Genomic DNA, 23901 nt, shown 5'->3' with positions numbered 1-23901 from the left:
GGCCCATCTGCACTTTGAAAAACCTAAGTTGCAGGAGGTATTCCTTTCGAGAACTAACTCGATTGTCAGAGGGAAACAATGTGCTAGACACTCCTGCTTGTGACACAAAGGGTTTTCTTTTGAGAGATGAATGTGTTTCTTAAACTCAGCTGAAAAGGCCAATTTGGAATATACATAGCCTATCTGCACCTTGAAAATCCTATGTTTCAGGAGGTATTCTTTGCCAAAACTAACTCAGTTCTCAGAGGGCAATAATGTTCTCCATCTTCCCGCATCTAACACAAGTGGGTTTCTTTGGCGAGATGCATGTGTTTCTTCACCTCAGCCTAATAAGCCTACTTGGAACCAAGAGAGCCTATGTCCACCTGGAAAAACCTAAGTTGAAGGAAGCATTCTTTGCAAAATCTACCTCAATTCTTACATTGAAAGAAAGTGTGAGATGCTCCTGCTTCTAACATAGACTGTTTTCTTTTCAGAGATACATGGGTTTCATCAAGTCAGCTGAACTGGACTGTTTGGAACAAAGAGAGGCAACCTCCACCTTGAAATACTTAAGTTGCAGGAAGTTTCCTTTTAAAAACCTACCTCATTTCTCACAGAGAAATAATGGACTAGATGCACCTCCTTCTATCATCCCTGGTTTTCTTTGAGAGATACATGAGTTCCTTCAACTTGTCTGGAGAGGCCTATTTGGAACAAAATGAGCCACTCTCCACCTTGAAAACTCTGATGGCCATGTGAATTCCTTCCACTAACTAAGTCAGTACTCGCAGGGAAACCATGACCTAAATTCTGAGGCTTACCACGTAGATGGTTTTCTCTGGTTCGATTCACGTGGTTTTGAAGTCAGCTGAATAGGTCTATTGGAATAAGGAGAGCTTATCTCTACGCTGAAAATCCTAAGTTGCAAAAACTATGCCTTAAGTACACTAACTGCGTTCTCACAGTAAAACAATGTGGTTGATGCTTGTGCTTCTAATATAGATGGATTTCTTTCGAGAAATTCATGTGTTTCTTCAAGTTATCTGGACAGTCCTATTTGGCACAAAATGAGCCTTTCTTCACCTTGAAAACTGGGATTGGGTGTATGAATTCCTTTCAGAACTAACTCAACTGTCAGAGGGCAAATTGGGCCTACATGCACATGCTCTAACAAATATGGTCTTTCTTTCTAGTGCTCCATGTGTTTCTTCAACTTACGTAAATAGGACTATTTGGGGCAAAGACACCCTATCTCTGCCTTGGAAAATTTACGTTGAAAAGGTATTCATTTCGGAAGAAACTCAATTCCCTCAGGGAATCAAAGGGCTTGAGGTGCCTGCTTCTAACACAGAAGGTATTCTTTCAAGAGATTCACGTGTCTCTTCAACTCAACTGACAATACAGAATAGGAACAAACGTAGCCTATCTCAACCTTGAATTCTAAGCTGCAGTCAATATTCCCTTCAAAAACTCACTCGGTTCTCACTGGGACACATCGTTGTAGGTGTTCCTGCTTCTAACACAAGTGGGTTTCTTTTGAGAGACACATGGGTTTCTCCAACTCAGCTAAACAGGCCTCTTGTGAAAAACGAGAGCCCATCTCCACCTTGAAATACCTAAGTGCTGGAAGTATTCCTTTAAAAAACTAACTCAACTTTCACAGGGAAGTATTGTTTAACATCCTCCTGCTTCTAACACAGATTATTTTCTTTCGGGTGATACCTGTGTTTCTTCAACTTAGCTTAATAGGCCTATTTGGAACAAAGAGTGCCAATCTCATCCTTGAAAATCCGAAGTTGCATGAAGTGTTCCTTCCACAAAGGAACTCAATTCTTACAGGGAAAAAATACTCTAGATGCTCCTGCTTCTAACAGATATGATTTTCTGTCGAGAGATACCTTTGTTTCTTCAACTAGCTACAATGCACTATTGGAACGAAGAGACCCTACTTCTGCCTTGCAGACCTTACGTGACAGGAGGTATTCCTTTCCAAACCAACTCAAATATCACATGGAATCAATGTGCTTGATGCTTCTGCTTCTAACACACATGGTTTTCTTTCAGGATATACATGTGTTCCTTCAACTCAGCTGAAGAGGCGTGATTGGAATAAACATAGCCTATGTCCACCGTGAAAATCCTAAGTTACAGAAATATTCCGTTTAAACACGAACTCAAATCTCACACAAGCTGCAGCTTCCAACATAGATAGATGTTTTCCTTTGGAGAGACAAATGTGTTTCATAAATCAGCTGAAAAGGCCTAGTTGGAACAAAGAAAGCCTAACTCCACTTTGAAAAACCGAAGTTGCAGAAAGAATTCTTTTCAAAAACTAAGTCAGTTCTCACAGGGAAACAATGTGCTAGATTCTCCTGCTTCTAAGAGAGAAAGTTTTCGGTCAAGAAATACATGCGTTTCTTCAACTTAGCTAAATAAGACAATTTGGAAAAAAGACAGCCTAGCTCCACATTGAAAAACCTAACTTTTAGGAAGTACTCCTTTTAAATACTAACTCAATTCGTTCAGGAGTACAAAGTGCTGGAAACTCCTGGTTCTGAGGAAATGGTTTTCTTTTGACAGATACATGTGTCTCTTCGACTCAGCCCAATACACCTATTTGGAACCAAGTGATCCTAATTCCACCTTGAAAAACCTTTTCTGCAGGAATTATGCTTTTCAAAAATTAACTCAATTCTCACAGGAAAACAATGTGCTACATGCTGCAGCTCCTAACACGGGTGGTTTTCTTTGGAAAGATACATGTGTTTCTTCAACTCACAGCTATGGGTCTACTTAGCACATAGTGAGCCTATCTCCACCATGAGAAACCTGAGTTGCAGGATGTATCCCTATCAAAGACTTACTCAATTCTCACAGGGAAACAATGTGCTGGTGCTCGATGCTTCTGCTCCTAAAACAGATGGCTATCTTTCGAGTCATAGATGTGGCTTTTCATCTTCACTGTATAGGCCGATTTGGATCAAAGAGATCATGTTTCTCCTTTAAAACTGAAAGTTGCAGGAAGTATTTCTGACAAAACCTCTCACAATTCTCACAGGAAAACAATGTGCTAGATCCTCCTGCTCCAAACACAGATTGATTTCTTTCCAGAGATACATGTGCTGCTTCCACTTAGCTCGAACAAAATATGCATGTCTCCACCTTGACACTCAGACTGGCGGTAGGAATTCCTCTGAAAAGTAACTCAATTCTCACAGGAAACAATGCCCTAGGTTCTGAGGCATCTAACATACACAGTTTTCTTTGGAGAGTTACAAGAGTTCCTTCAAATTAGCTGGGCAGTCCTCTTTGGAACCAACTAAGCATTTCTCCTGTTTGAAAATTCTCATTGGCAGTGTGTATTCCTTACAAAATCTAAGTCACTTCTCAGAGGAAAACTATGTGCTAGGTGCTCCTGCTTCTAACCTAAATCATTGTCTTTTGTGACGTATATGTGTTTCTACACCTTAGCCAAATAGGCCTATTTGGAACAAAGACAGCCTATCTCCACCTTGAAAAACCTAGGGTGTAGGAAGTGTTCCTCTCAAAACCTACCTCAGTTCTCAGAGGGATACAAAGTGTTAGCTGCTCCTGCTTCTAACACAGATGGTTTTCCAATGAGATAGTTACGTGCTTCATCAACTCACCTGTATAGACCTGTTTGGGACAAAGAGGGCCCATCTGCACTTTGAAAAACCTAAGTTGCAGGAGGTATTCCTTTCGAGAACTAACTCGATTGTCAGAGGGAAACAATGTGCTAGACACTCCTGCTTGTGACACAAAGGGTTTTCTTTTGAGAGATGAATGTGTTTCTTAAACTCAGCTGAAAAGGCCAATTTGGAATATACATAGCCTATCTGCACCTTGAAAATCCTATGTTTCAGGAGGTATTCTTTGCCAAAACTAACTCAGTTCTCAGAGGGCAATAATGTTCTCCATCTTCCCGCATCTAACACAAGTGGGTTTCTTTGGCGAGATGCATGTGTTTCTTCACCTCAGCCTAATAAGCCTACTTGGAACCAAGAGAGCCTATGTCCACCTGGAAAAACCTAAGTTGAAGGAAGCATTCTTTGCAAAATCTACCTCAATTCTTACATTGAAAGAAAGTGTGAGATGCTCCTGCTTCTAACATAGACTGTTTTCTTTTCAGAGATACATGGGTTTCATCAAGTCAGCTGAACTGGACTGTTTGGAACAAAGAGAGGCAACCTCCACCTTGAAATACTTAAGTTGCAGGAAGTTTCCTTTTAAAAACCTACCTCATTTCTCACAGAGAAATAATGGACTAGATGCACCTCCTTCTATCATCCCTGGTTTTCTTTGAGAGATACATGAGTTCCTTCAACTTGTCTGGAGAGGCCTATTTGGAACAAAATGAGCCACTCTCCACCTTGAAAACTCTGATGGCCATGTGAATTCCTTCCACTAACTAAGTCAGTACTCGCAGGGAAACCATGACCTAAATTCTGAGGCTTACCACGTAGATGGTTTTCTCTGGTTCGATTCACGTGGTTTTGAAGTCAGCTGAATAGGTCTATTGGAATAAGGAGAGCTTATCTCTACGCTGAAAATCCTAAGTTGCAAAAACTATGCCTTAAGTACACTAACTGCGTTCTCACAGTAAAACAATGTGGTTGATGCTTGTGCTTCTAATATAGATGGATTTCTTTCGAGAAATTCATGTGTTTCTTCAAGTTATCTGGACAGTCCTATTTGGCACAAAATGAGCCTTTCTTCACCTTGAAAACTGGGATTGGGTGTATGAATTCCTTTCAGAACTAACTCAACTGTCAGAGGGCAAATTGGGCCTACATGCACATGCTCTAACAAATATGGTCTTTCTTTCTAGTGCTCCATGTGTTTCTTCAACTTACGTAAATAGGACTATTTGGGGCAAAGACACCCTATCTCTGCCTTGGAAAATTTACGTTGAAAAGGTATTCATTTCGGAAGAAACTCAATTCCCTCAGGGAATCAAAGGGCTTGAGGTGCCTGCTTCTAACACAGAAGGTATTCTTTCAAGAGATTCACGTGTCTCTTCAACTCAACTGACAATACAGAATAGGAACAAACGTAGCCTATCTCAACCTTGAATTCTAAGCTGCAGTCAATATTCCCTTCAAAAACTCACTCGGTTCTCACTGGGACACATCGTTGTAGGTGTTCCTGCTTCTAACACAAGTGGGTTTCTTTTGAGAGACACATGGGTTTCTCCAACTCAGCTAAACAGGCCTCTTGTGAAAAACGAGAGCCCATCTCCACCTTGAAATACCTAAGTGCTGGAAGTATTCCTTTAAAAAACTAACTCAACTTTCACAGGGAAGTATTGTTTAACATCCTCCTGCTTCTAACACAGATTATTTTCTTTCGGGTGATACCTGTGTTTCTTCAACTTAGCTTAATAGGCCTATTTGGAACAAAGAGTGCCAATCTCATCCTTGAAAATCCGAAGTTGCATGAAGTGTTCCTTCCACAAAGGAACTCAATTCTTACAGGGAAAAAATACTCTAGATGCTCCTGCTTCTAACAGATATGATTTTCTGTCGAGAGATACCTTTGTTTCTTCAACTAGCTACAATGCACTATTGGAACGAAGAGACCCTACTTCTGCCTTGCAGACCTTACGTGACAGGAGGTATTCCTTTCCAAACCAACTCAAATATCACATGGAATCAATGTGCTTGATGCTTCTGCTTCTAACACACATGGTTTTCTTTCAGGATATACATGTGTTCCTTCAACTCAGCTGAAGAGGCGTGATTGGAATAAACATAGCCTATGTCCACCGTGAAAATCCTAAGTTACAGAAATATTCCGTTTAAACACGAACTCAAATCTCACACAAGCTGCAGCTTCCAACATAGATAGATGTTTTCCTTTGGAGAGACAAATGTGTTTCATAAATCAGCTGAAAAGGCCTAGTTGGAACAAAGAAAGCCTAACTCCACTTTGAAAAACCGAAGTTGCAGAAAGAATTCTTTTCAAAAACTAAGTCAGTTCTCACAGGGAAACAATGTGCTAGATTCTCCTGCTTCTAAGAGAGAAAGTTTTCGGTCAAGAAATACATGCGTTTCTTCAACTTAGCTAAATAAGACAATTTGGAAAAAAGACAGCCTAGCTCCACATTGAAAAACCTAACTTTTAGGAAGTACTCCTTTTAAATACTAACTCAATTCGTTCAGGAGTACAAAGTGCTGGAAACTCCTGGTTCTGAGGAAATGGTTTTCTTTTGACAGATACATGTGTCTCTTCGACTCAGCCCAATACACCTATTTGGAACCAAGTGATCCTAATTCCACCTTGAAAAACCTTTTCCGCAGGAATTATGCTTTTCAAAAATTAACTCAATTCTCACAGGAAAACAATGTGCTACATGCTGCAGCTCCTAACACGGGTGGTTTTCTTTGGAAAGATACATGTGTTTCTTCAACTCACAGCTATGGGTCTACTTAGCACATAGTGAGCCTATCTCCACCATGAGAAACCTGAGTTGCAGGATGTATCCCTATCAAAGACTTACTCAATTCTCACAGGGAAACAATGTGCTGGTGCTCGATGCTTCTGCTCCTAAAACAGATGGCTATCTTTCGAGTCATAGATGTGGCTTTTCATCTTCACTGTATAGGCCGATTTGGATCAAAGAGATCATGTTTCTCCTTTAAAGCTGAAAGTTGCAGGAAGTATTTCTGACAAAACCTCTCACAATTCTCACAGGAAAACAATGTGCTAGATCCTCCTCCTCCAAACACAGATTGATTTCTTTCCAGAGATACATGTGCTGCTTCCACTTAGCTCGAACAAAATATGCATGTCTCCACCTTGACACTCAGACTGGCGGTAGGAATTCCTCTGAAAAGTAACTCAATTCTCACAGGAAACAATGCCCTAGGTTCTGAGGCATCTAACATACACAGTTTTCTTTGGAGAGTTACAAGAGTTCCTTCAAATTAGCTGGGCAGTCCTCTTTGGAACCAACTAAGCATTTCTCCTGTTTGAAAATTCTCATTGGCAGTGTGTATTCCTTACAAAATCTAAATCACTTCTCAGAGGAAAACTATGTGCTAGGTGCTCCTGCTTCTAACCTAAATCATTGTCTTTTGTGACGTATATGTGTTTCTACACCTTAGCCAAATAGGCCTATTTGGAACAAAGACAGCCTATCTCCACCTTGAAAAACCTAGGGTGTAGGAAGTGTTCCTCTCAAAACCTACCTCAGTTCTCAGAGGGATACAAAGTGTTAGCTGCTCCTGCTTCTAACACAGATGGTTTTCCAATGAGATAGTTACGTGCTTCATCAACTCACCTGTATAGACCTGTTTGGGACAAAGAGGGCCCATCTGCACTTTGAAAAACCTAAGTTGCAGGAGGTATTCCTTTCGAGAACTAACTCGATTGTCAGAGGGAAACAATGTGCTAGACACTCCTGCTTGTGACACAAAGGGTTTTCTTTTGAGAGATGAATGTGTTTCTTAAACTCAGCTGAAAAGGCCAATTTGGAATATACATAGCCTATCTGCACCTTGAAAATCCTATGTTTCAGGAGGTATTCTTTGCCAAAACTAACTCAGTTCTCAGAGGGCAATAATGTTCTCCATCTTCCCGCATCTAACACAAGTGGGTTTCTTTGGCGAGATGCATGTGTTTCTTCACCTCAGCCTAATAAGCCTACTTGGAACCAAGAGAGCCTATGTCCACCTGGAAAAACCTAAGTTGAAGGAAGCATTCTTTGCAAAATCTACCTCAATTCTTACATTGAAAGAAAGTGTGAGATGCTCCTGCTTCTAACATAGACTGTTTTCTTTTCAGAGATACATGGGTTTCATCAAGTCAGCTGAACTGGACTGTTTGGAACAAAGAGAGGCAACCTCCACCTTGAAATACTTAAGTTGCAGGAAGTTTCCTTTTAAAAACCTACCTCATTTCTCACAGAGAAATAATGGACTAGATGCACCTCCTTCTATCATCCCTGGTTTTCTTTGAGAGATACATGAGTTCCTTCAACTTGTCTGGAGAGGCCTATTTGGAACAAAATGAGCCACTCTCCACCTTGAAAACTCTGATGGCCATGTGAATTCCTTCCACTAACTAAGTCAGTACTCGCAGGGAAACCATGACCTAAATTCTGAGGCTTACCACGTAGATGGTTTTCTCTGGTTCGATTCACGTGGTTTTGAAGTCAGCTGAATAGGTCTATTGGAATAAGGAGAGCTTATCTCTACGCTGAAAATCCTAAGTTGCAAAAACTATGCCTTAAGTACACTAACTGCGTTCTCACAGTAAAACAATGTGGTTGATGCTTGTGCTTCTAATATAGATGGATTTCTTTCGAGAAATTCATGTGTTTCTTCAAGTTATCTGGACAGTCCTATTTGGCACAAAATGAGCCTTTCTTCACCTTGAAAACTGGGATTGGGTGTATGAATTCCTTTCAGAACTAACTCAACTGTCAGAGGGCAAATTGGGCCTACATGCACATGCTCTAACAAATATGGTCTTTCTTTCTAGTGCTCCATGTGTTTCTTCAACTTACGTAAATAGGACTATTTGGGGCAAAGACACCCTATCTCTGCCTTGGAAAATTTACGTTGAAAAGGTATTCATTTCGGAAGAAACTCAATTCCCTCAGGGAATCAAAGGGCTTGAGGTGCCTGCTTCTAACACAGAAGGTATTCTTTCAAGAGATTCACGTGTCTCTTCAACTCAACTGACAATACAGAATAGGAACAAACGTAGCCTATCTCAACCTTGAATTCTAAGCTGCAGTCAATATTCCCTTCAAAAACTCACTCGGTTCTCACTGGGACACATCGTTGTAGGTGTTCCTGCTTCTAACACAAGTGGGTTTCTTTTGAGAGACACATGGGTTTCTCCAACTCAGCTAAACAGGCCTCTTGTGAAAAACGAGAGCCCATCTCCACCTTGAAATACCTAAGTGCTGGAAGTATTCCTTTAAAAAACTAACTCAACTTTCACAGGGAAGTATTGTTTAACATCCTCCTGCTTCTAACACAGATTATTTTCTTTCGGGTGATACCTGTGTTTCTTCAACTTAGCTTAATAGGCCTATTTGGAACAAAGAGTGCCAATCTCATCCTTGAAAATCCGAAGTTGCATGAAGTGTTCCTTCCACAAAGGAACTCAATTCTTACAGGGAAAAAATACTCTAGATGCTCCTGCTTCTAACAGATATGATTTTCTGTCGAGAGATACCTTTGTTTCTTCAACTAGCTACAATGCACTATTGGAACGAAGAGACCCTACTTCTGCCTTGCAGACCTTACGTGACAGGAGGTATTCCTTTCCAAACCAACTCAAATATCACATGGAATCAATGTGCTTGATGCTTCTGCTTCTAACACACATGGTTTTCTTTCAGGATATACATGTGTTCCTTCAACTCAGCTGAAGAGGCGTGATTGGAATAAACATAGCCTATGTCCACCGTGAAAATCCTAAGTTACAGAAATATTCCGTTTAAACACGAACTCAAATCTCACACAAGCTGCAGCTTCCAACATAGATAGATGTTTTCCTTTGGAGAGACAAATGTGTTTCATAAATCAGCTGAAAAGGCCTAGTTGGAACAAAGAAAGCCTAACTCCACTTTGAAAAACCGAAGTTGCAGAAAGAATTCTTTTCAAAAACTAAGTCAGTTCTCACAGGGAAACAATGTGCTAGATTCTCCTGCTTCTAAGAGAGAAAGTTTTCGGTCAAGAAATACATGCGTTTCTTCAACTTAGCTAAATAAGACAATTTGGAAAAAAGACAGCCTAGCTCCACATTGAAAAACCTAACTTTTAGGAAGTACTCCTTTTAAATACTAACTCAATTCGTTCAGGAGTACAAAGTGCTGGAAACTCCTGGTTCTGAGGAAATGGTTTTCTTTTGACAGATACATGTGTCTCTTCGACTCAGCCCAATACACCTATTTGGAACCAAGTGATCCTAATTCCACCTTGAAAAACCTTTTCTGCAGGAATTATGCTTTTCAAAAATTAACTCAATTCTCACAGGAAAACAATGTGCTACATGCTGCAGCTCCTAACACGGGTGGTTTTCTTTGGAAAGATACATGTGTTTCTTCAACTCACAGCTATGGGTCTACTTAGCACATAGTGAGCCTATCTCCACCATGAGAAACCTGAGTTGCAGGATGTATCCCTATCAAAGACTTACTCAATTCTCACAGGGAAACAATGTGCTGGTGCTCGATGCTTCTGCTCCTAAAACAGATGGCTATCTTTCGAGTCATAGATGTGGCTTTTCATCTTCACTGTATAGGCCGATTTGGATCAAAGAGATCATGTTTCTCCTTTAAAGCTGAAAGTTGCAGGAAGTATTTCTGACAAAACCTCTCACAATTCTCACAGGAAAACAATGTGCTAGATCCTCCTGCTCCAAACACAGATTGATTTCTTTCCAGAGATACATGTGCTGCTTCCACTTAGCTCGAACAAAATATGCATGTCTCCACCTTGACACTCAGACTGGCGGTAGGAATTCCTCTGAAAAGTAACTCAATTCTCACAGGAAACAATGCCCTAGGTTCTGAGGCATCTAACATACACAGTTTTCTTTGGAGAGTTACAAGAGTTCCTTCAAATTAGCTGGGCAGTCCTCTTTGGAACCAACTAAGCATTTCTCCTGTTTGAAAATTCTCATTGGCAGTGTGTATTCCTTACAAAATCTAAATCACTTCTCAGAGGAAAACTATGTGCTAGGTGCTCCTGCTTCTAACCTAAATCATTGTCTTTTGTGACGTATATGTGTTTCTACACCTTAGCCAAATAGGCCTATTTGGAACAAAGACAGCCTATCTCCACCTTGAAAAACCTAGGGTGTAGGAAGTGTTCCTCTCAAAACCTACCTCAGTTCTCAGAGGGATACAAAGTGTTAGCTGCTCCTGCTTCTAACACAGATGGTTTTCCAATGAGATAGTTATGTGCTTCATCAACTCACCTGTATAGACCTGTTTGGGACAAAGAGGGCCCATCTGCACTTTGAAAAACCTAAGTTGCAGGAGGTATTCCTTTCGAGAACTAACTCGATTGTCAGAGGGAAACAATGTGCTAGACACTCCTGCTTGTGACACAAAGGGTTTTCTTTTGAGAGATGAATGTGTTTCTTAAACTCAGCTGAAAAGGCCAATTTGGAATATACATAGCCTATCTGCACCTTGAAAATCCTATGTTTCAGGAGGTATTCTTTGCCAAAACTAACTCAGTTCTCAGAGGGCAATAATGTTCTCCATCTTCCCGCATCTAACACAAGTGGGTTTCTTTGGCGAGATGCATGTGTTTCTTCACCTCAGCCTAATAAGCCTACTTGGAACCAAGAGAGCCTATGTCCACCTGGAAAAACCTAAGTTGAAGGAAGCATTCTTTGCAAAATCTACCTCAATTCTTACATTGAAAGAAAGTGTGAGATGCTCCTGCTTCTAACATAGACTGTTTTCTTTTCAGAGATACATGGGTTTCATCAAGTCAGCTGAACTGGACTGTTTGGAACAAAGAGAGGCAACCTCCACCTTGAAATACTTAAGTTGCAGGAAGTTTCCTTTTAAAAACCTACCTCATTTCTCACAGAGAAATAATGGACTAGATGCACCTCCTTCTATCATCCCTGGTTTTCTTTGAGAGATACATGAGTTCCTTCAACTTGTCTGGAGAGGCCTATTTGGAACAAAATGAGCCACTCTCCACCTTGAAAACTCTGATGGCCATGTGAATTCCTTCCACTAACTAAGTCAGTACTCGCAGGGAAACCATGACCTAAATTCTGAGGCTTACCACGTAGATGGTTTTCTCTGGTTCGATTCACGTGGTTTTGAAGTCAGCTGAATAGGTCTATTGGAATAAGGAGAGCTTATCTCTACGCTGAAAATCCTAAGTTGCAAAAACTATGCCTTAAGTACACTAACTGCGTTCTCACAGTAAAACAATGTGGTTGATGCTTGTGCTTCTAATATAGATGGATTTCTTTCGAGAAATTCATGTGTTTCTTCAAGTTATCTGGACAGTCCTATTTGGCACAAAATGAGCCTTTCTTCACCTTGAAAACTGGGATTGGGTGTATGAATTCCTTTCAGAACTAACTCAACTGTCAGAGGGCAAATTGGGCCTACATGCACATGCTCTAACAAATATGGTCTTTCTTTCTAGTGCTCCATGTGTTTCTTCAACTTACGTAAATAGGACTATTTGGGGCAAAGACACCCTATCTCTGCCTTGGAAAATTTACGTTGAAAAGGTATTCATTTCGGAAGAAACTCAATTCCCTCAGGGAATCAAAGGGCTTGAGGTGCCTGCTTCTAACACAGAAGGTATTCTTTCAAGAGATTCACGTGTCTCTTCAACTCAACTGACAATACAGAATAGGAACAAACGTAGCCTATCTCAACCTTGAATTCTAAGCTGCAGTCAATATTCCCTTCAAAAACTCACTCGGTTCTCACTGGGACACATCGTTGTAGGTGTTCCTGCTTCTAACACAAGTGGGTTTCTTTTGAGAGACACATGGGTTTCTCCAACTCAGCTAAACAGGCCTCTTGTGAAAAATGAGAGCCCATCTCCACCTTGAAATACCTAAGTGCTGAAAGTATTCCTTTAAAAAACTAACTCAACTTTCACAGGGAAGTATTGTTTAACATCCTCCTGCTTCTAACACAGATTATTTTCTTTCGGGTGATACCTGTGTTTCTTCAACTTAGCTTAATAGGCCTATTTGGAACAAAGAGTGCCAATCTCATCCTTGAAAATCCGAAGTTGCATGAAGTGTTCCTTCCACAAAGGAACTCAATTCTTACAGGGAAAAAATACTCTAGATGCTCCTGCTTCTAACAGATATGATTTTCTGTCGAGAGATACCTTTGTTTCTTCAACTAGCTACAATGCACTATTGGAACGAAGAGACCCTACTTCTGCCTTGCAGACCTTACGTGACAGGAGGTATTCCTTTCCAAACCAACTCAAATATCACATGGAATCAATGTGCTTGATGCTTCTGCTTCTAACACACATGGTTTTCTTTCAGGATATACATGTGTTCCTTCAACTCAGCTGAAGAGGCGTGATTGGAATAAACATAGCCTATGTCCACCGTGAAAATCCTAAGTTACAGAAATATTCCGTTTAAACACGAACTCAAATCTCACACAAGCTGCAGCTTCCAACATAGATAGATGTTTTCCTTTGGAGAGACAAATGTGTTTCATAAATCAGCTGAAAAGGCCTAGTTGGAACAAAGAAAGCCTAACTCCACTTTGAAAAACCGAAGTTGCAGAAAGAATTCTTTTCAAAAACTAAGTCAGTTCTCACAGGGAAACAATGTGCTAGATTCTCCTGCTTCTAAGAGAGAAAGTTTTCAGTCAAGAAATACATGCGTTTCTTCAACTTAGCTAAATAAGACAATTTGGAAAAAAGACAGCCTAGCTCCACATTGAAAAACCTAACTTTTAGGAAGTACTCCTTTTAAATACTAACTCAATTCGTTCAGGAGTACAAAGTGCTGGAAACTCCTGGTTCTGAGGAAATGGTTTTCTTTTGACAGATACATGTGTCTCTTCGACTCAGCCCAATACACCTATTTGGAACCAAGTGATCCTAATTCCACCTTGAAAAACCTTTTCTGCAGGAATTATGCTTTTCAAAAATTAACTCAATTCTCACAGGAAAACAATGTGCTACATGCTGCAGCTCCTAACACGGGTGGTTTTCTTTGGAAAGATACATGTGTTTCTTCAACTCACAGCTATGGGTCTACTTAGCACATAGTGAGCCTATCTCCACCATGAGAAACCTGAGTTGCAGGATGTATCCCTATCAAAGACTTACTCAATTCTCACAGGGAAACAATGTGCTGGTGCTCGATGCTTCTGCTCCTAAAACAGATGGCTATCTTTCGAGTCATAGATGTGGCTTTTCATCTTCACTGTATAGGCCGATTTGGATCAAAGAGATCATGTTTCTCCTTTAAAACTGAAAGTTGCAGGAAGTATTTCTGACAAAACCTCTCACAATTCTCACAGGAAAACAATGTGCTAGATCCTCCTGCTCCAAACACAGATTGATTTCTTTCCAGAGATACATGTGCTGCTTCCACTTAGCTCGAACAAAATATGCATGTCTCCACCTTGACACTCAGACTGGCGGTAGGAATTCCTCTGAAAAGTAACTCAATTCTCACAGGAAACAATGCCCTAGGTTCTGAGGCATCTAACATACACAGTTTTCTTTGGAGAGTTACAAGAGTTCCTTCAAATTAGCTGGGCAGTCCTCTTTGGAACCAACTAAGCATTTCTCCTGTTTGAAAATTCTCATTGGCAGTGTGTATTCCTTACAAAATCTAAATCACTTCTCAGAGGAAAACTATGTGCTAGGTGCTCCTGCTTCTAACCTAAATCATTGTCTTTTGTGACGTATATGTGTTTCTACACCTTAGCCAAATAGGCCTATTTGGAACAAAGACAGCCTATCTCCACCTTGAAAAACCTAGGGTGTAGGAAGTGTTCCTCTCAAAACCTACCTCAGTTCTCAGAGGGATACAAAGTGTTAGCTGCTCCTGCTTCTAACACAGATGGTTTTCCAATGAGATAGTTACGTGCTTCATCAACTCACCTGTATAGACCTGTTTGGGACAAAGAGGGCCCATCTGCACTTTGAAAAACCTAAGTTGCAGGAGGTATTCCTTTCGAGAACTAACTCGATTGTCAGAGGGAAACAATGTGCTAGACACTCCTGCTTGTGACACAAAGGGTTTTCTTTTGAGAGATGAATGTGTTTCTTAAACTCAGCTGAAAAGGCCAATTTGGAATATACATAGCCTATCTGCACCTTGAAAATCCTATGTTTCAGGAGGTATTCTTTGCCAAAACTAACTCAGTTCTCAGAGGGCAATAATGTTCTCCATCTTCCCGCATCTAACACAAGTGGGTTTCTTTGGCGAGATGCATGTGTTTCTTCACCTCAGCCTAATAAGCCTACTTGGAACCAAGAGAGCCTATGTCCACCTGGAAAAACCTAAGTTGAAGGAAGCATTCTTTGCAAAATCTACCTCAATTCTTACATTGAAAGAAAGTGTGAGATGCTCCTGCTTCTAACATAGACTGTTTTCTTTTCAGAGATACATGGGTTTCATCAAGTCAGCTGAACTGGACTGTTTGGAACAAAGAGAGGCAACCTCCACCTTGAAATACTTAAGTTGCAGGAAGTTTCCTTTTAAAAACCTACCTCATTTCTCACAGAGAAATAATGGACTAGATGCACCTCCTTCTATCATCCCTGGTTTTCTTTGAGAGATACATGAGTTCCTTCAACTTGTCTGGAGAGGCCTATTTGGAACAAAATGAGCCACTCTCCACCTTGAAAACTCTGATGGCCATGTGAATTCCTTCCACTAACTAAGTCAGTACTCGCAGGGAAACCATGACCTAAATTCTGAGGCTTACCACGTAGATGGTTTTCTCTGGTTCGATTCACGTGGTTTTGAAGTCAGCTGAATAGGTCTATTGGAATAAGGAGAGCTTATCTCTACGCTGAAAATCCTAAGTTGCAAAAACTATGCCTTAAGTACACTAACTGCGTTCTCACAGTAAAACAATGTGGTTGATGCTTGTGCTTCTAATATAGTTGGATTTCTTTCGAGAAATTCATGTGTTTCTTCAAGTTATCTGGACAGTCCTATTTGGCACAAAATGAGCCTTTCTTCACCTTGAAAACTGGGATTGGGTGTATGAATTCCTTTCAGAACTAACTCAACTGTCAGAGGGCAAATTGGGCCTACATGCACATGCTCTAACAAATATGGTCTTTCTTTCTAGTGCTCCATGTGTTTCTTCAACTTACGTAAATAGGACTATTTGGGGCAAAGACACCCTATCTCTGCCTTGGAAAATTTACGTTGAAAAGGTATTCATTTCGGAAGAAACTCAATTCCCTCAGGGAATCAAAGGGCTTGAGGTGCCTGCTTCTAACACAGAAGGTATTCTTTCAAGAGATTCACGTGTCTCTTCAACTCAACTGACAATACAGAATAGGAACAAACGTAGCCTATCTCAACCTTGAATTCTAAGCTGCAGTCAATATTCCCTTCAAAAACTCACTCGGTTCTCACTGGGACACATCGTTGTAGGTGTTCCTGCTTCTAACACAAGTGGGTTTCTTTTGAGAGACACATGGGTTTCTCCAACTCAGCTAAACAGGCCTCTTGTGAAAAACGAGAGCCCATCTCCACCTTGAAATACCTAAGTGCTGGAAGTATTCCTTTAAAAAACTAACTCAACTTTCACAGGGAAGTATTGTTTAACATCCTCCTGCTTCTAACACAGATTATTTTCTTTCGGGTGATACCTGTGTTTCTTCAACTTAGCTTAATAGGCCTATTTGGAACAAAGAGTGCCAATCTCATCCTTGAAAATCCGAAGTTGCATGAAGTGTTCCTTCCACAAAGGAACTCAATTCTTACAGGGAAAAAATACTCTAGATGCTCCTGCTTCTAACAGATATGATTTTCTGTCGAGAGATACCTTTGTTTCTTCAACTAGCTACAATGCACTATTGGAACGAAGAGACCCTACTTCTGCCTTGCAGACCTTACGTGACAGGAGGTATTCCTTTCCAAACCAACTCAAATATCACATGGAATCAATGTGCTTGATGCTTCTGCTTCTAACACACATGGTTTTCTTTCAGGATATACATGTGTTCCTTCAACTCAGCTGAAGAGGCGTGATTGGAATAAACATAGCCTATGTCCACCGTGAAAATCCTAAGTTACAGAAATATTCCGTTTAAACACGAACTCAAATCTCACACAAGCTGCAGCTTCCAACATAGATAGATGTTTTCCTTTGGAGAGACAAATGTGTTTCATAAATCAGCTGAAAAGGCCTAGTTGGAACAAAGAAAGCCTAACTCCACTTTGAAAAACCGAAGTTGCAGAAAGAATTCTTTTCAAAAACTAAGTCAGTTCTCACAGGGAAACAATGTGCTAGATTCTCCTGCTTCTAAGAGAGAAAGTTTTCAGTCAAGAAATACATGCGTTTCTTCAACTTAGCTAAATAAGACAATTTGGAAAAAAGACAGCCTAGCTCCACATTGAAAAACCTAACTTTTAGGAAGTACTCCTTTTAAATACTAACTCAATTCGTTCAGGAGTACAAAGTGCTGGAAACTCCTGGTTCTGAGGAAATGGTTTTCTTTTGACAGATACATGTGTCTCTTCGACTCAGCCCAATACACCTATTTGGAACCAAGTGATCCTAATTCCACCTTGAAAAACCTTTTCTGCAGGAATTATGCTTTTCAAAAATTAACTCAATTCTCACAGGAAAACAATGTGCTACATGCTGCAGCTCCTAACACGGGTGGTTTTCTTTGGAAAGATACATGTGTTTCTTCAACTCACAGCTATGGGTCTACTTAGCACATAGTGAGCCTATCTCCACCATGAGAAACCTGAGTTGCAGGATGTATCCCTATCAAAGACTTACTCAATTCTCACAGGGAAACAATGTGCTGGTGCTCGATGCTTCTGCTCCTAAAACAGATGGCTATCTTTCGAGTCATAGATGTGGCTTTTCATCTTCACTGTATAGGCCGATTTGGATCAAAGAGATCATGTTTCTCCTTTAAAGCTGAAAGTTGCAGGAAGTATTTCTGACAAAACCTCTCACAATTCTCACAGGAAAACAATGTGCTAGATCCTCCTGCTCCAAACACAGATTGATTTCTTTCCAGAGATACATGTGCTGCTTCCACTTAGCTCGAACAAAATATGCATGTCTCCACCTTGACACTCAGACTGGCGGTAGGAATTCCTCTGAAAAGTAACTCAATTCTCACAGGAAACAATGCCCTAGGTTCTGAGGCATCTAACATACACAGTTTTCTTTGGAGAGTTACAAGAGTTCCTTCAAATTAGCTGGGCAGTCCTCTTTGGAACCAACTAAGCATTTCTCCTGTTTGAAAATTCTCATTGGCAGTGTGTATTCCTTACAAAATCTAAATCACTTCTCAGAGGAAAACTATGTGCTAGGTGCTCCTGCTTCTAACCTAAATCATTGTCTTTTGTGACGTATATGTGTTTCTACACCTTAGCCAAATAGGCCTATTTGGAACAAAGACAGCCTATCTCCACCTTGAAAAACCTAGGGTGTAGGAAGTGTTCCTCTCAAAACCTACCTCAGTTCTCAGAGGGATACAAAGTGTTAGCTGCTCCTGCTTCTAACACAGATGGTTTTCCAATGAGATAGTTACGTGCTTCATCAACTCACCTGTATAGACCTGTTTGGGACAAAGAGGGCCCATCTGCACTTTGAAAAACCTAAGTTGCAGGAGGTATTCCTTTCGAGAACTAACTCGATTGTCAGAGGGAAACAATGTGCTAGACACTCCTGCTTGTGACACAAAGGGTTTTCTTTTGAGAGATGAATGTGTTTCTTAAACTCAGCTGAAAAGGCCAATTTGGAATATACATAGCCTATCTGCACCTTGAAAATCCTATGTTTCAGGAGGTATTCTTTGCCAAAACTAACTCAGTTCTCAGAGGGCAATAATGTTCTCCATCTTCCCGCATCTAACACAAGTGGGTTTCTTTGGCGAGATGCATGTGTTTCTTCACCTCAGCCTAATAAGCCTACTTGGAACCAAGAGAGCCTATGTCCACCTGGAAAAACCTAAGTTGAAGGAAGCATTCTTTGCAAAATCTACCTCAATTCTTACATTGAAAGAAAGTGTGAGATGCTCCTGCTTCTAACATAGACTGTTTTCTTTTCAGAGATACATGGGTTTCATCAAGTCAGCTGAACTGGACTGTTTGGAACAAAGAGAGGCAACCTCCACCTTGAAATACTTAAGTTGCAGGAAGTTTCCTTTTAAAAACCTACCTCATTTCTCACAGAGAAATAATGGACTAGATGCACCTCCTTCTATCATCCCTGGTTTTCTTTGAGAGATACATGAGTTCCTTCAACTTGTCTGGAGAGGCCTATTTGGAACAAAATGAGCCACTCTCCACCTTGAAAACTCTGATGGCCATGTGAATTCCTTCCACTAACTAAGTCAGTACTCGCAGGGAAACCATGACCTAAATTCTGAGGCTTACCACGTAGATGGTTTTCTCTGGTTCGATTCACGTGGTTTTGAAGTCAGCTGAATAGGTCTATTGGAATAAGGAGAGCTTATCTCTACGCTGAAAATCCTAAGTTGCAAAAACTATGCCTTAAGTACACTAACTGCGTTCTCACAGTAAAACAATGTGGTTGATGCTTGTGCTTCTAATATAGTTGGATTTCTTTCGAGAAATTCATGTGTTTCTTCAAGTTATCTGGACAGTCCTATTTGGCACAAAATGAGCCTTTCTTCACCTTGAAAACTGGGATTGGGTGCATGAATTCCTTTCAGAACTAACTCAACTGTCAGAGGGCAAATTGGGCCTACATGCACATGCTCTAACAAATATGGTCTTTCTTTCTAGTGCTCCATGTGTTTCTTCAACTTACGTAAATAGGACTATTTGGGGCAAAGACACCCTATCTCTGCCTTGGAAAATTTACGTTGAAAAGGTATTCATTTCGGAAGAAACTCAATTCCCTCAGGGAATCAAAGGGCTTGAGGTGCCTGCTTCTAACACAGAAGGTATTCTTTCAAGAGATTCACGTGTCTCTTCAACTCAACTGACAATACAGAATAGGAACAAACGTAGCCTATCTCAACCTTGAATTCTAAGCTGCAGTCAATATTCCCTTCAAAAACTCACTCGGTTCTCACTGGGACACATCGTTGTAGGTGTTCCTGCTTCTAACACAAGTGGGTTTCTTTTGAGAGACACATGGGTTTCTCCAACTCAGCTAAACAGGCCTCTTGTGAAAAACGAGAGCCCATCTCCACCTTGAAATACCTAAGTGCTGGAAGTATTCCTTTAAAAAACTAACTCAACTTTCACAGGGAAGTATTGTTTAACATCCTCCTGCTTCTAACACAGATTATTTTCTTTCGGGTGATACCTGTGTTTCTTCAACTTAGCTTAATAGGCCTATTTGGAACAAAGAGTGCCAATCTCATCCTTGAAAATCCGAAGTTGCATGAAGTGTTCCTTCCACAAAGGAACTCAATTCTTACAGGGAAAAAATACTCTAGATGCTCCTGCTTCTAACAGATATGATTTTCTGTCGAGAGATACCTTTGTTTCTTCAACTAGCTACAATGCACTATTGGAACGAAGAGACCCTACTTCTGCCTTGCAGACCTTACGTGACAGGAGGTATTCCTTTCCAAACCAACTCAAATATCACATGGAATCAATGTGCTTGATGCTTCTGCTTCTAACACACATGGTTTTCTTTCAGGATATACATGTGTTCCTTCAACTCAGCTGAAGAGGCGTGATTGGAATAAACATAGCCTATGTCCACCGTGAAAATCCTAAGTTACAGAAATATTCCGTTTAAACACGAACTCAAATCTCACACAAGCTGCAGCTTCCAACATAGATAGATGTTTTCCTTTGGAGAGACAAATGTGTTTCATAAATCAGCTGAAAAGGCCTAGTTGGAACAAAGAAAGCCTAACTCCACTTTGAAAAACCGAAGTTGCAGAAAGAATTCTTTTCAAAAACTAAGTCAGTTCTCACAGGGAAACAATGTGCTAGATTCTCCTGCTTCTAAGAGAGAAAGTTTTCGGTCAAGAAATACATGCGTTTCTTCAACTTAGCTAATTAAGACAATTTGGAAAAAAGACAGCCTAGCTCCACATTGAAAAACCTAACTTTTAGGAAGTACTCCTTTTAAATACTAACTCAATTCGTTCAGGAGTACAAAGTGCTGGAAACTCCTGGTTCTGAGGAAATGGTTATCTTTTGACAGATACATGTGTCTCTTCGACTCAGCCCAATACACCTATTTGGAACCAAGTGATCCTAATTCCACCTTGAAAAACCTTTTCTGCAGGAATTATGCTTTTCAAAAATTAACTCAATTCTCACAGGAAAACAATGTGCTACATGCTGCAGCTCCTAACACGGGTGGTTTTCTTTGGAAAGATACATGTGTTTCTTCAACTCACAGCTATGGGTCTACTTAGCACATAGTGAGCCTATCTCCACCATGAGAAACCTGAGTTGCAGGATGTATCCCTATCAAAGACTTACTCAATTCTCACAGGGAAACAATGTGCTGGTGCTCGATGCTTCTGCTCCTAAAACAGATGGCTATCTTTCGAGTCATAGATGTGGCTTTTCATCTTCACTGTATAGGCCGATTTGGATCAAAGAGATCATGTTTCTCCTTTAAAACTGAAAGTTGCAGGAAGTATTTCTGACAAAACCTCTCACAATTCTCACAGGAAAACAATGTGCTAGATCCTCCTGCTCCAAACACAGATTGATTTCTTTCCAGAGATACATGTGCTGCTTCCACTTAGCTCGAACAAAATATGCATGTCTCCACCTTGACACTCAGACTGGCGGTAGGAATTCCTCTGAAAAGTAACTCAATTCTCACAGGAAACAATGCCCTAGGTTCTGAGGCATCTAACATACACAGTTTTCTTTGGAGAGTTACAAGAGTTCCTTCAAATTAGCTGGGCAGTCCTCTTTGGAACCAACTAAGCATTTCTCCTGTTTGAAAATTCTCATTGGCAGTGTGTATTCCTTACAAAATCTAAATCACTTCTCAGAGGAAAACTATGTGCTAGGTGCTCCTGCTTCTAACCTAAATCATTGTCTTTTGTGACGTATATGTGTTTCTACACCTTAGCCAAATAGGCCTATTTGGAACAAAGACAGCCTATCTCCACCTTGAAAAACCTAGGGTGTAGGAAGTGTTCCTCTCAAAACCTACCTCAGTTCTCAGAGGGATACAAAGTGTTAGCTGCTCCTGCTTCTAACACAGATGGTTTTCCAATGAGATAGTTACGTGCTTCATCAACTCACCTGTATAGACCTGTTTGGGACAAAGAGGGCCCATCTGCACTTTGAAAAACCTAAGTTGCAGGAGGTATTCCTTTCGAGAACTAACTCGATTGTCAAAGGGAAACAATGTGCTAGACACTCCTGCTTGTGACACAAAGGGTTTTCTTTTGAGAGATGAATGTGTTTCTTAAACTCAGCTGAAAAGGCCAATTTGGAATATACATAGCCTATCTGCACCTTGAAAATCCTATGTTTCAGGAGGTATTCTTTGCCAAAACTAACTCAGTTCTCAGAGGGCAATAATGTTCTCCATCTTCCCGCATCTAACACAAGTGGGTTTCTTTGGCGAGATGCATGTGTTTCTTCACCTCAGCCTAATAAGCCTACTTGGAACCAAGAGAGCCTATGTCCACCTGGAAAAACCTAAGTTGAAGGAAGCATTCTTTGCAAAATCTACCTCAATTCTTACATTGAAAGAAAGTGTGAGATGCTCCTGCTTCTAACATAGACTGTTTTCTTTTCAGAGATACATGGATTTCATCAAGTCAGCTGAACTGGACTGTTTGGAACAAAGAGAGGCAACCTCCACCTTGAAATACTTAAGTTGCAGGAAGTTTCCTTTTAAAAACCTACCTCATTTCTCACAGAGAAATAATGGACTAGATGCACCTCCTTCTATCATCCCTGGTTTTCTTTGAGAGATACATGAGTTCCTTCAACTTGTCTGGAGAGGCCTATTTGGAACAAAATGAGCCACTCTCCACCTTGAAAACTCTGATGGCCATGTGAATTCCTTCCACTAACTAAGTCAGTACTCGCAGGGAAACCATGACCTAAATTCTGAGGCTTACCACGTAGATGGTTTTCTCTGGTTCGATTCACGTGGTTTTGAAGTCAGCTGAATAGGTCTATTGGAATAAGGAGAGCTTATCTCTACGCTGAAAATCCTAAGTTGCAAAAACTATGCCTTAAGTACACTAACTGCGTTCTCACAGTAAAACAATGTGGTTGATGCTTGTGCTTCTAATATAGATGGATTTCTTTCGAGAAATTCATGTGTTTCTTCAAGTTATCTGGACAGTCCTATTTGGCACAAAATGAGCCTTTCTTCACCTTGAAAACTGGGATTGGGTGTATGAATTCCTTTCAGAACTAACTCAACTGTCAGAGGGCAAATTGGGCCTACATGCACATGCTCTAACAAATATGGTCTTTCTTTCTAGTGCTCCATGTGTTTCTTCAACTTACGTAAATAGGACTATTTGGGGCAAAGACACCCTATCTCTGCCTTGGAAAATTTACGTTGAAAAGGTATTCATTTCGGAAGAAACTCAATTCCCTCAGGGAATCAAAGGGCTTGAGGTGCCTGCTTCTAACACAGAAGGTATTCTTTCAAGAGATTCACGTGTCTCTTCAACTCAACTGACAATACAGAATAGGAACAAACGTAGCCTATCTCAACCTTGAATTCTAAGCTGCAGTCAATATTCCCTTCAAAAACTCACTCGGTTCTCACTGGGACACATCGTTGTAGGTGTTCCTGCTTCTAACACAAGTGGGTTTCTTTTGAGAGACACATGGGTTTCTCCAACTCAGCTAAACAGGCCTCTTGTGAAAAACGAGAGCCCATCTCCACCTTGAAATACCTAAGTGCTGGAAGTATTCCTTTAAAAAACTAACTCAACTTTCACAGGGAAGTATTGTTTAACATCCTCCTGCTTCTAACACAGATTATTTTCTTTCGGGTGATACCTGTGTTTCTTCAACTTAGCTTAATAGGCCTATTTGGAACAAAGAGTGCCAATCTCATCCTTGAAAATCCGAAGTTGCATGAAGTGTTCCTTCCACAAAGGAACTCAATTCTTACAGGGAAAAAATACTCTAGATGCTCCTGCTTCTAACAGATATGATTTTCTGTCGAGAGATACCTTTGTTTCTTCAACTAGCTACAATGCACTATTGGAACGAAGAGACCCTACTTCTGCCTTGCAGACCTTACGTGACAGGAGGTAT

This window comes from Castor canadensis, chromosome 17, assembly GCF_047511655.1.
Source record: "Castor canadensis chromosome 17, mCasCan1.hap1v2, whole genome shotgun sequence".
NCBI lineage: Eukaryota > Metazoa > Chordata > Mammalia > Rodentia > Castoridae > Castor > Castor canadensis.
Note: the sequence above shows the minus strand (reverse complement) of the source record.